This window comes from Ips typographus, linkage group LG7 (genome assembly GCF_016097725.1).
Source record: "Ips typographus isolate SLU linkage group LG7, UJ_Ityp_2.0, whole genome shotgun sequence".
NCBI classification, from domain to species: Eukaryota; Metazoa; Arthropoda; class Insecta; order Coleoptera; family Curculionidae; genus Ips; species Ips typographus.
Genome location: NC_138428.1, coordinates 7,208,852 through 7,220,715, shown reverse-complemented (window position 1 = coordinate 7,220,715; position 11,864 = coordinate 7,208,852). Strand labels below are relative to the sequence as shown.

General features: G+C 31.7%; 1 long non-coding RNA gene across 1 annotated transcript; it reads right to left on the bottom strand.

Moving 5' to 3' along the window:
* Window positions 1-237: 237 nt before the first annotated feature.
* LOC145731858 (uncharacterized) lies at window positions 238-10,626 on the bottom strand. Its single transcript, XR_014178894.1, has 3 exons — window positions 10,359-10,626; window positions 10,038-10,225; window positions 238-1,367 (listed from the first exon to the last, which is right to left on the bottom strand). It is a non-coding gene; the product is annotated as an uncharacterized LOC145731858 (long non-coding RNA).
* Window positions 10,627-11,864: the final 1,238 nt, after the last annotated feature.

Sequence of the window (11,864 nt, the reverse complement as noted above, 5' to 3'; positions counted from 1 at the left end):
CCCTATTGGCCATCACAGGCTTGGTATGCATTATTCTCCAAGCTTTTGGTTGACACTCCTTTATATTTAGGACCATCTAATAATTTAATTTTTTCTCCGTTTAGAGATCAGCTGTTCCCTGTAAAGGATCTTACCCTGGTTGCAGGACGATTATCAGGGAAGCCTTTTTGCTAAAAGGTAAGCCTGAAGAAGGTTTGCCAGTTATTTTGCAGTCTTTATCAGCGTCCACTATAAGACAGTATGATTCAGCATATCGGCTTTGGTGGACATACTGTACAGAAAAACAATTGTCAGTCTACGGAGCTTCCTTGGATCAGGTGATTTTGTTTTTCAGGGATTTATTGGACAAAAGAACTTTTAAATACGGCTCGTTCAACAATATTCGATCAGCTTTATCACTGATTTTTCCGGATAATTTTAGCAGACATCCTTTTATTAAGAGGTTTATTAGAGGCATTTCGAGATTGCGTCCTCAAAGACCTCGTTATGAGTTTACTTGGGATCCTCAGATCTTATTGGACTTTATCCATAACTTACAGAACGAAGAGTTATCCTTGGAAAATCTCACTAAATCAGTTATTTGTTTATTGGCCCTGGCTACGGCACAGAGATTTCAGACATTCGCCTCCATTAAGGTTCAGAATATCTCGTTTTAGTACCTCGGCCGTAGGAAACCAATTAGGCTAATTCACGAAAAATCATAAAAAATTAATATTTTTCCCTCAAAAACGCCAATTTTTTTCAAAATGTTTTTAGAAGGGTCATGACTGAAAGGGTTAATATACCGTATTAGTCGTGACCCGACGTCCAATCGACTCAAATTTGTATTCCCCAAAATAGTGCAAATACGAGTAGAAATGCCGTCGCCCCAACGTCGGTTAATCGAACGTTGAATCAACGTCCAAATGCCGTTTGGGCATTATTCATAGTTCTTAGAAAACACATGTAATTAGCATTAATTCTTCGATATAAATAGGAGCTGAGCAGACACAAAAAGTTAAATTTGCTGTAGGATGTTAATCAGTTGGAAAATAAATTGTACGTTAGATAGATATTACTGATTGCTGGTCCTTGTTCACTCCCAATGTCAACTTCTGCACAGTTACTCAGTTCGCCATGCGTAGATTGACATTTAAAGGAATGACAATATTTCTAATACTTCAGCATTTAGTTGGAAATTAAATGAAAATTATTCGGCCAGATATTGTGGATAGAACAATGCTGCAAATGGCATAACAGCAAATCGAAATCGAAAATAAAACTACACACCACCCGCGCCCCAATCATTAGTTTATTATTAAAATTAAAAAAAATCCAAGATTGACCTGGATGACCTTTTTTTGCTTCTCGCTTCACCGGGAGAATATCTGTAACAAAAAAAATATATTATCACGAGAATATAAGAAATGTCAATGTGTTTTAAGTTTTAACTCGGTTTTAACCAATGTTAGCTGAAGCTTGAATTTATATTGTAGCATAAAATCAGTATAAAAATTCATTATACATTGAATTGCCATTCAATCTAGCCCACAGGTGGTCTATTTCTGACCATAAACAAGTTTAGAAACGTACGAAAATTATACGCACAGTTGCGAAGAAGGTATTTACCATACACATCTGTTCGCATGTTTTCGTATACGTAACTTAACGTATAATATCAGAAATTTACTGACTTAAAATTTATTTTATGCAAAACACGTATTTGTTAGCGCACGAGAAAACCCACCAGTTAAAAACAGCGCACGGGAAATGCGCACTTTCCAGCGTCCTCACGGAAAAGGTACATTTTTTCAAACAAATCAACCAAAAAATAGATAGTTTTCAGACTAGTAAGAATAATGAAAAAAACCTTTCCTACTCAGGTGCGGTAAATGCACTTTTACACACTTATTTGAGTGCGGGAAAGAGTACTTTTCCGCACCGGATGCGGTAAAGTTACTTTTCCGCATTGCAAAATTAATTTACAATAAATGTAAAATTTTAAAGGTAATACCAGGTGTCCAAGAGCACCCTGGACATAGGAGATTAACATGGGAAAACGGTTTTAATTTTTTTGCGCCTGTACGGTTGATTTGATTGAAAAATCGTAATAATGAAAGTTATAGTACCTATCACGGACTAGTTTTGTGTATTTTTTTCGGATCTCTAACTTGAGCCCTTTCGTCGTAAAACACGAACAAAAATGAGAAAATTTAAACTTTTGACCTGCACTGTATAGGCGGTTGTCGAGCAACCGTACCAGCAACAATGACCTGTTTACCCGTTTCATAAAAATGGTGGCTTTGTCAGCAAAACGGTAGTCTAAACATTAATTAAATTCTCAAGTCCTGAAAGGCTTACCGATGTGACCTTTTGTCCTCAGTTCCTTTACCTAACTTCAACCGTTTCTGACTTTTAACAGTTTTGGTTACACACAGGTTTTGGTCACACAACAGTTTATAAATACTATTGTGATTTATAATACTTTTTAAATTTCTTAAACACAAGATAATTTCGCCTACTACTACGAAATCTCGATTCAAACAGACCTGCACGAACCACTTTCAACCGACAATCTTTTTTTACCTTACATTCTTTCTCCGCTCATCTCCCCGATAAGCCATTCGAGTATTCGTTTCATTTAGTATAGCAAACTATAATACAATTTTACTCTAAACGCACGACAAAAAAAACCCGCAGCCAGGTATCGGACTTTGTCCTCTCCGATCCGAAAGGAATCTGGCCACCGACGTCATCACCCATACGCACGTCACCACCAATCATCTCAAAAACTGTACCAATTAATTTATATACGTTGCAGGTTATTATGAATTTTGTAAATGTACTTTACCCTTTAACCATTAACCATATTAGCAAAACAATATTAAAACATTAAATATCTCGAAAACGGACAACATTTAAGATCTAAAACTAGTATACTTTTTTTAAATAGAAAACATATTAGAATAATATTTTGAAGTCGTATCTCCGTTTCAACTGCGTAAAAAAAGTTTAAGTCCTTTTAAGCAGCTGAAATAGTTGCAGATAGCGTAGTAGTAGCAAAATAGTAGTAGTAATGATGTAGCTCTATGTCCCATTACTTATACAGGGTTATTCACATTATTCGACACGGAAGATTGCGACTAACCTATTCACTTTCAAAAAAGTTTTGATTCTGGGATGGATATTGAAGGTAGGTTTTAAAAATATTTGCAAGATGTACCGGTTGTCCCAAATGCAGAAAAAGTATCAAAGTCATGTTTTTTCAATTGGAACATCTAGTATATTACTTTATTTTCAGAATCTACGTTGAAAATAAAAATTAATTGAAGTTCATTGATGTTTGATAGGTCTAAACTTTACAGTTCCTCAGATATTCCTAAATTTGTAAAAATGTAGAACAAATATTAACATTTAAACATTCAAGCTTCCTTTGAGATTTATTGACCAACATTGGTTTGGGCGCTGATAACAGATTAAGTTTTATGATCCAAAACTAATAAATTGTCTAGCTCATATAGGGGGTCTCAAAAAATTTAATCAAAAACTACAATTTTGAAGTAGTATAAACTTGTCAAAATTAAATGGAACCCCACCAATTTTATGGTTACAAGTTACAATATATGCAAAATTTAATTACCTATCGAAAATTATTAAGGTTTCATACCGCTAATTGTTAACGTTTTCTTGGAAAATCGACATTTCTTAAACTAGAGCTGACTTTGACTGATTTTTGCAATCGTTCAAAGATCACTTGGTATCTTTTCCAATTACATATCTATCGTTCTAATCTGAGTAAAGCTTAGAATAAAATAGTGGCTTAATACTTTGTAAATTTGCTAAACAAGTTACAAAAATAATTCATAAAAATGTTTAAAACGGCGACAATTCGACTACAAACACAAACATACCCGCTCCGTTTGTGAGTCGGTCAGCAACATTATTAAGTATCTTAATGGATATACTCCTAAAAATTTCGCTAATTCGCTAATCTGTGGTCATTTCTCAAGGGTATCAAAAATCACTCAAAATCGGTGCGAGTTCGCGAAATGTTGACTTTCCAAGAAAACACGAACAGTTAGCCATAGGAGACCTCAATAATTTTCGATAGATAATTAAATTTTGCATCTACTTTAACCATAAAATAGGTGGTGTTCAATTTGATTTTGACAAGTTGTTAAAGTTTAAAGGTTGCAATTATTGGGAGAAAAATTTTGAGACATCCTGTATGAGCTAGACAATTTCTCATCCATGGATCCTAAAACTTGATCATTTAGCAGTTCCCAAGCCAATTTTTATTGATATCAAACATAGGTTGAGTGATTAACATTAAAATTTGTTCTAAATTTTTACAAAATAACGAATATCTGAGAAACTGTAAAGTTTAGACGTACCAAACCTCAATGTCATTACCTTTTATTTTCAACAGATTCTGAAAATCAAATAAAATACTAAGTATTCCATTTGAAAAAGTATAACTATGATACTTTTTCTGCATTTGGGACAACCGGTTAATCTTGAAAATATTTTTAAAAGATCTACATCCATCCCAGAATTAAAAGTTTGTTGAAAGTGAATACTTTAGTACACAATTTTCCGTGTCGAATATCGTGAATAACCCTGTATAATTTATAAAAAAACAAATGTTTTAATTTTGTATGTCATTAACCACAACAATTTAAAATGTTTATTGTTCAATTGAATTGTTAAAGACAATTTTCAGATTATAGTTTAGTTAAGATAACAAAAAATGCAGGTAAAAGTTAAAAAATATAAATAAATCGCAGACATTTAAGTTCGGTAGGTATATGACATATTTCACAAAAGTTGAATTGTAAAAGCTATCAGAAAAATAAGGAATACACAGGCTGTTCCATTTAAAAAAGTCGAAATTACTTATGATGAATCTGTCAACACGGTGTTCCATAATAAAAGCGTTATACAGGATGTTTCACGATAAATGCGTCATATTTTAGGGTTTGATTAAACGTCAAAAAATAATGTGCTATATAAACCATGGTTCAAAGATGTTTCGTTATGTAGATACAGGGTGTTAAAGTTTGGGTAAAAAAATCTAAATTTATTTATTTCATCAAAACAATAAGAGATATTTTCATAAAACTTTTTAGGTGTCAAAGATAAACTTCGTTTTGCCATTAAAAAATATATTTTTTATATTTGCCAGTGGCGTCTAATCGAATAAGTTATTGACCATTTTTGCAAATCAGTTCTGAATTCCTTATTCAATTTAACACAGAAAAGGCATCTAGTAACTTTTTGGTACGTCATCTCGTTTTCGAATAAAAAATCATGCAAAAGTACCATTAAAATTAATATTAAATCTTCGAATTTCGTCTCTATTCAATTTTAAAATTTTGATTTATTCAGTTTTTTAATGAAAAAATAGGAAGATACTGCTTGTTCCTATCGAATAATTTTTTTTTTTCAAAGACTAAATTAATAAAAATTTAGATATTGATTAATAAACAGTCGACGATTTAGTATTGATTTTATGGGTACATTTTTATGATTTTCAATTTTTTATTGGAAAACAGAAAGGTGTACCGAAAAGTTACTAGAAAGCTTTTCTGTTCTAAATTGAATGGGGAATTCAAAATTGATTTGCGTTTAATAGAAAAAGAGTGGTGTACATATTTTTTTGCGAAAACATTCAGGAACGTGTTTGACTGAACGCTACTGGCAAAATTAAAAAATGTGTTTTTTATTGCCAAACGTGCCTTATCGTGGACAGTTGACACCTACAAAGTTTAATAAAAATATCTGAGACCGGTTTGAAGAAATAGATCCAAACTTTAACACCCTGCATCTCCATAACGGAACATCTTTGGCCCATGGTTTAGCAAACTAGGGTAATTTTTTACTTTTAATCAAACCATAAAATATGACACATTTATCGTGAAACCCTGTATTTTAGGGTTTGATTAAACGTCAAAAAAAAACCTAGTTTTCTATATAAGTCATGATCGAAAATTGTTTCGTTATGGAGGTACAGGTTCTTAAAGTTTTGATAAAAAAAATCTCAATTTATTTATAATTCTCAAATCGGCTGCAGCAATTTTCATAAAACTTTATATTCAACAAAAATATTCACCAACTAGTTCAATTGGATACCACTGGCAAAATTGAAAAATGTCTTTTTTATTGCAAAGCGTGCTCTATTGTTGACACGTACAAAGTTTTATGAACATAGGAATCTGCATTCCTTTTGAAGAAATAAATAAATTTAGATTTTTTATCAAAACTTTGATACCATGTATCTCTATAGCAAAACATCTTTGGATCATGGTTTATAAACAAAGTAGAGTTATTTGGTTATATTTCAATTTTGGTATTTATACCAAAATATGACGTATTTATCGTGAAACACTCTGTAAAAAATCGAACGCCCTGTAGCATCTAACGCAAATTTATTTGCGTAAATCTACTTTGTGCTCCCTGTACAAACAATGGTAATTGGTAATACAGAAAATTTTATATCACAGTTTTATATCAAATATTAGTAAAACCTCGAGGAAAACTATTAGGTTGAAGTATAGATATTAAAATAAAACTTAAAAAAAAAAAAAAAAATTCTACCTAGTATCTACAAATGTATTAAAAAATATAAGGTTCTATTCAAAATAAAAAAAAAACTAGTGCCTGGTTTATACCCCCAAATTAAAAAAAAATTAATTAAATGTAAATTTGTACCGGGTGACCCAATAAGACTGTTCCTCGACCATATCTTGGGAACCGTTCGTCGTATGACTTAAAGGTAAAAATTTTTTTAGGTTAATCGGCACTGACGAATCGCTGGAGAATATTTTAAAGTTCTAAAAATGACCACTAGAGGCCGTAACTGCCAGCTTAAATTTTTAAATTGCATTTTCTATAAATTTTACACAATAAACTAGAATTTTTTTTCCACATTTTTAAAGCGAACCAATTTATCTATTATTTTCGTAAAACACAAATTTCTGTTATTTCAAAAACAAAGATGGCATGGGGTGTTCAATTGTTTTTGCAATAACCTGCTTTAACTTCTTAACAGTTTGACCAATTTCAACAAATTTGGTATTGTTGAAAACAGCATTTCTTAGGCAATAAGAATCAACCAAAATATAAAAAAAAAATAATTAAATATTAATTATTATTAACTAAACTTAAATTTAGTTGAATATTTCTCCGCCAGGGGGCTAGTTTTGACACCATAACTCAAATTCCAAAAAAGATAAAAAAATAAATGGTATGATATGACCTTTTTCTTTATGAAAAAGTAGCCAAATAACATCCAAATAGGTCAGTGAAAACCGTTTTTCAAATTCTGGTCCCTAACTTGAAGTATTGAGCAAATTAGATTAATGGATCTTTGAAGGCCAAGGATAGCGCGGTAAATTTCATAAAACTATTAAAAATGTAGCTACATAATGAATAAAATGTTATAGAAGCAATTGTGAGTCTAAATAGAATTCATTTAGGCATTATTTAAAAATACCATATATCATCAGAACATTCATGTTGCTCCAAAGGGACTAAACGTTATACCTTAAGTTAAACCTTCTTTTTAAGTTATACCTTATACTTTTTAATTTACAAATATATTATATATTTTTTGGCAGAAATTGATTCCAAAAATCACACAAAAACAGGAGGACATTGCAATGCAATAGACAAATTTCGAGAGGAACATTAAAGTGACTTAATAAGTTCAGGATGCATTTAGTCCCTTTGGAGCAAGATTAATGTTCTGACGATATGTGGTATTTTTTAAATAATGCCTAAATGAATTCTATTTAGACTCACAATTGCTTCTATAACATTTTATTCATTATGTAGCTAAATCTTTAATAGTTTTACGAAATTGAGAAAACTTAATTTGACTTGAATGAAAATTTAGTTTAATTTTAATTCGCAGGTCTACATAGACGTAATTAAAAACTTAATTTTTGTCCATAACAACACGTAGTAAACAAAGTAGTCCAGGTTACTTTACTCAGGGTTGATATAGAGGGGTAGACCGCCGATAATTTTTTGTACACCAAAATGCCTTTTTGCATACGAAATACCTTGAAATGCCTTTAAAATACCTCACAATGCTTCGATTATACCTCATAGTGATAATGCCTTAAAAAAACTGCCTAAAATGCCTCTAACTGCTTTGAATTACATCAAAATGCCTTTAAATTATTTAAACTGCCTTAGGATACCTTAAAATGTTTACACATTTGTTGCTTTCTTAAATACAGACATAGAAACAGTTAATTAACAACAGTAATTTAAATTTAGACAGTAATAAAATTGTAAGAACTATAGGTCACATGACTTAATAATTCAATTTTTGAGCTTGCAACATTGTAAAGGCTAGTTGACATTGTCAAAAACAGTCACGTGAAGTTCAAAACGCAGTTTAAACTTTGAAAAATGGTAAAATAAATTTAAAAGGTTGTTAAAACTTAACTTGCAAAATACACGTTACGTGACGTTGAAAATGCAATTCTGCATGTTCTTGCAACACTGTAAAGGTCAGATGACATCTGTCAAAATTAGTCACATGACCTTTAAAATGTGGTTTAAAATTAAAAACTTTGGCAAATTACATTTAGACTATTTTAGACAGTTATAAAAGCTGAAACTGCAAGAGACATCACGTGACTTTGATTATGTCATTTTAGAGCTTGCAACACTGTCCAAGCCAACTGACCCCTGTCAAAAACAGTCACATGACTTTAAAATGTAATTTAAACAAGTTACTTCGTTAAGTACTTAGGTATGACATTGGACTCAAAAATGAAATTTACTAAACACTTACGAAATATTAGGGTTAACATTACTAAAAGAGCAAAATACTTCAGAGGACTTACTTACAAACAAGCCGGAATTAGTACACATACAGCTACAAAAATTTATAAGTCCATCTGCAGACCTTTACTGGACTATGGTAACATAATACTAGCAAACGCAAACGACAAAACCAAAAAATACATTCAAACGACAGAACAAATCACCTTGAGACTAATTACAAAAATTCGGCACCCAGAAAATCCTCTTTTCAACCCATCTAATGATCTACTGTATGAACGGACTAACTTAATTAAAATAACGGACCGACATCAAAAAATACAAACAAAATGGAAAAACAAAAAAGACAACTGGACAATAATTAATAAGTTATGCCTCACCCGACAGACCCGAACCTCACGATACCTGACGCCAAACACAACTTTGACAGAACACTACCAAGACATACATTAACTCTAGATATAAGTACTGTATTATTGAAATTGTACATACATATAGATAGCTTATAAATAGTGTATATTATTAATCTCTAAATGATGTTATTACTATGGGCAGAAAGGCCACTAGGGCCGATAGCCTTTTCTTTTGGAGAATAAAGATTGTATATATATATATATATATGTAATTTAAATGTTGATCATTTGGTAAATTAAATTTAGACATTTGTAAAAGCTGAAATTGTAAAATTCACGTTGTGCGACGTTAATAATACAATTTTGAGCCTGCAACACTGTAAAAACCAGTTGACACGTTAAAAACAGTTATGTGACCTTAAAAATGTAGTTTAAATGTTGAAAAATTGGTAAATTTTTATAATAATTTGTAATGAATATTGTTTCAACTCAATATCATGTAACAAAGATTTTACCATAATAATTACTTGTGCCTATGCTGTTATGTTCAATTTTCAGTCAATATTAAAAAACTAAATTTTGAAATATACAGACAATGCCTACTTATAAATATCTCAAAATGCCTTGTAATGTCTTGTAATACCTCACAATGCTTCGTAATAATGGAAATTACCTCAACATTCTACCCCTGGGTTGATATGGAGAATAAGTATATTTATTAATACTACAACTAAAAACTTGGGTAAACCCTGCCTCATATACTACATATAATACATATTAACTCAAGGTTGAACAATGCAGTCTACAAAGTGAACAATGATGATTATTGTGTTAAAGGTAAAACATTATTGAAAACTGCATTGCTTTTTATTTTAATGTTACTATCATTAAAATCAGTTAACTCACCTTAAAACTTCCTTTTTTAATTCACTGTTGTAATGTAGATAGTTTAAAATATTCCACAGGATTTTATTCTTCTCCAACTTGACTTGATTGCAGTCCCTGGGAAATGTAGTCACTTTCTTCATAAAAGTTGTGCTTTTTCAACCACATGGAAAAGTAGTGATGTATGCAGCATATTACCAGTTGCAGATCTGTAAGACTGGCCTAATTAGTTACTAGAACCACCCTTAAAAAATGTTAGTACAAAAATGTGTAGTAATGATGCATCAGCAATAGCATGGTTTATTACATAGGTTAGGTATGAAATTGCCATCGTAATCTTACCTGGGCCCAGCAGCTGTTGCATCCATTATATCTATCAAAAAACATACATTTCCTTGATATTAGTGTATAATTTTCATTAATTAAATTATTGGATTTTGTCATAAAAATATAATTTAGCAGCATGTTCTAGGTAGTTTTTTTTGACATAACAAGTGACAAGTGGGAATTTTACTTCAACACAACAGATCCAAGAGGGCGGCCCCATCAGCAAAACCTGTTTCCTCAAAGCGATACGTCGCGTGACGTCACAGTGGATGCTCGGCTGCACAGTATGAACTTAAAACCAATGGTTTATTCTTTACATTGAACAAGTGAAGTCCACCTCTACTGACTGGAGGTATTACTTTCCTTCTGACAAAGTATTTATACTATAAAGTGATACGCTTGAATAATCAAAATATCTAAAAATTCAGCTTTATTAAGTATTGGCTTATTTCTTTAAACAAAAACATTGCAGCTGCACAAAGATGTTTGCTTTACAATCATAGTACTAGATAGGTAATATTGTCTCATATGAGTAGTTTCTACCCCAATTAGTTGAACTCACACCAAACTACCTTATTACTGCTATTACTGTGAGTTCCCAATCAAACTACCCGTCTGAAAGGACTTTCACGTTGTGACTTGAGTATTAAAAGACTGACTGGTTGTGTCTTTGAAAAAAAACTGTATTATCGGGGGTAATATCCCTAGTGCATTTAATTTTTCCGGAAAAATTCGGAAAAACTAGTTTCTAAGTATTTCCACAGGAAAAATTAGATGCACGAGGGATATTTGGTAAGATTATTTCCTGAGTTAAATAAACATTTTATTTTAATACAACATTTTTTTAAAATTAAAACAATACTTAATAAGAACCATAACTTTCAAGCCAGAAAGGGTAATTACTTCAAACTCATTTTAAATTACAATTAATATAAAAATTACAATTATTGTAGGTTACAGGAGTATTGTTAGCCATATCGGTTAGATTGTTTTTAATTATGTTTGTAGTAGCACTATTCTCTATGTTGCTGTGAGGAGTGTCAAACGATTGATGGTGTTGGCTCGAAGAAGTGTCTATTTTCTGTTTTTTCAAGGGAGCTTCGAAGCTTGTAGATGGTGCATTATTTTGGACGGTTCTTAAAGCAGTAATGATACTTGAATGATGTTCTGTCCATTTGTAGATATGGTTGGATAGACGCAGCTTTAGAATGTCCTGTGATTTTGATGAGTTGCTGCTCGCCTACACCGGCCTTTGCAAGATTAGTAACAGCAGTTGATCGCATAGAATGGTTAGATATTTTAATTTCTTTCGTGTTCACACCTGTTTTTTGCGCTGCGTCTTTTGTCCATTTTAATAGTTCATTTCTTCCAACAGGAACGTTTTTAAACCATCCAGTGTTACGATTGGACTGCCATGCTGAATTTGGTGTCAAAAACAATCTATTTGTTGTTATTTTAGACGTTCGTTTGTCCAACAGGGATTTGTACAAACGTACCGGACAAAACTCAGGGTTTTTTTGA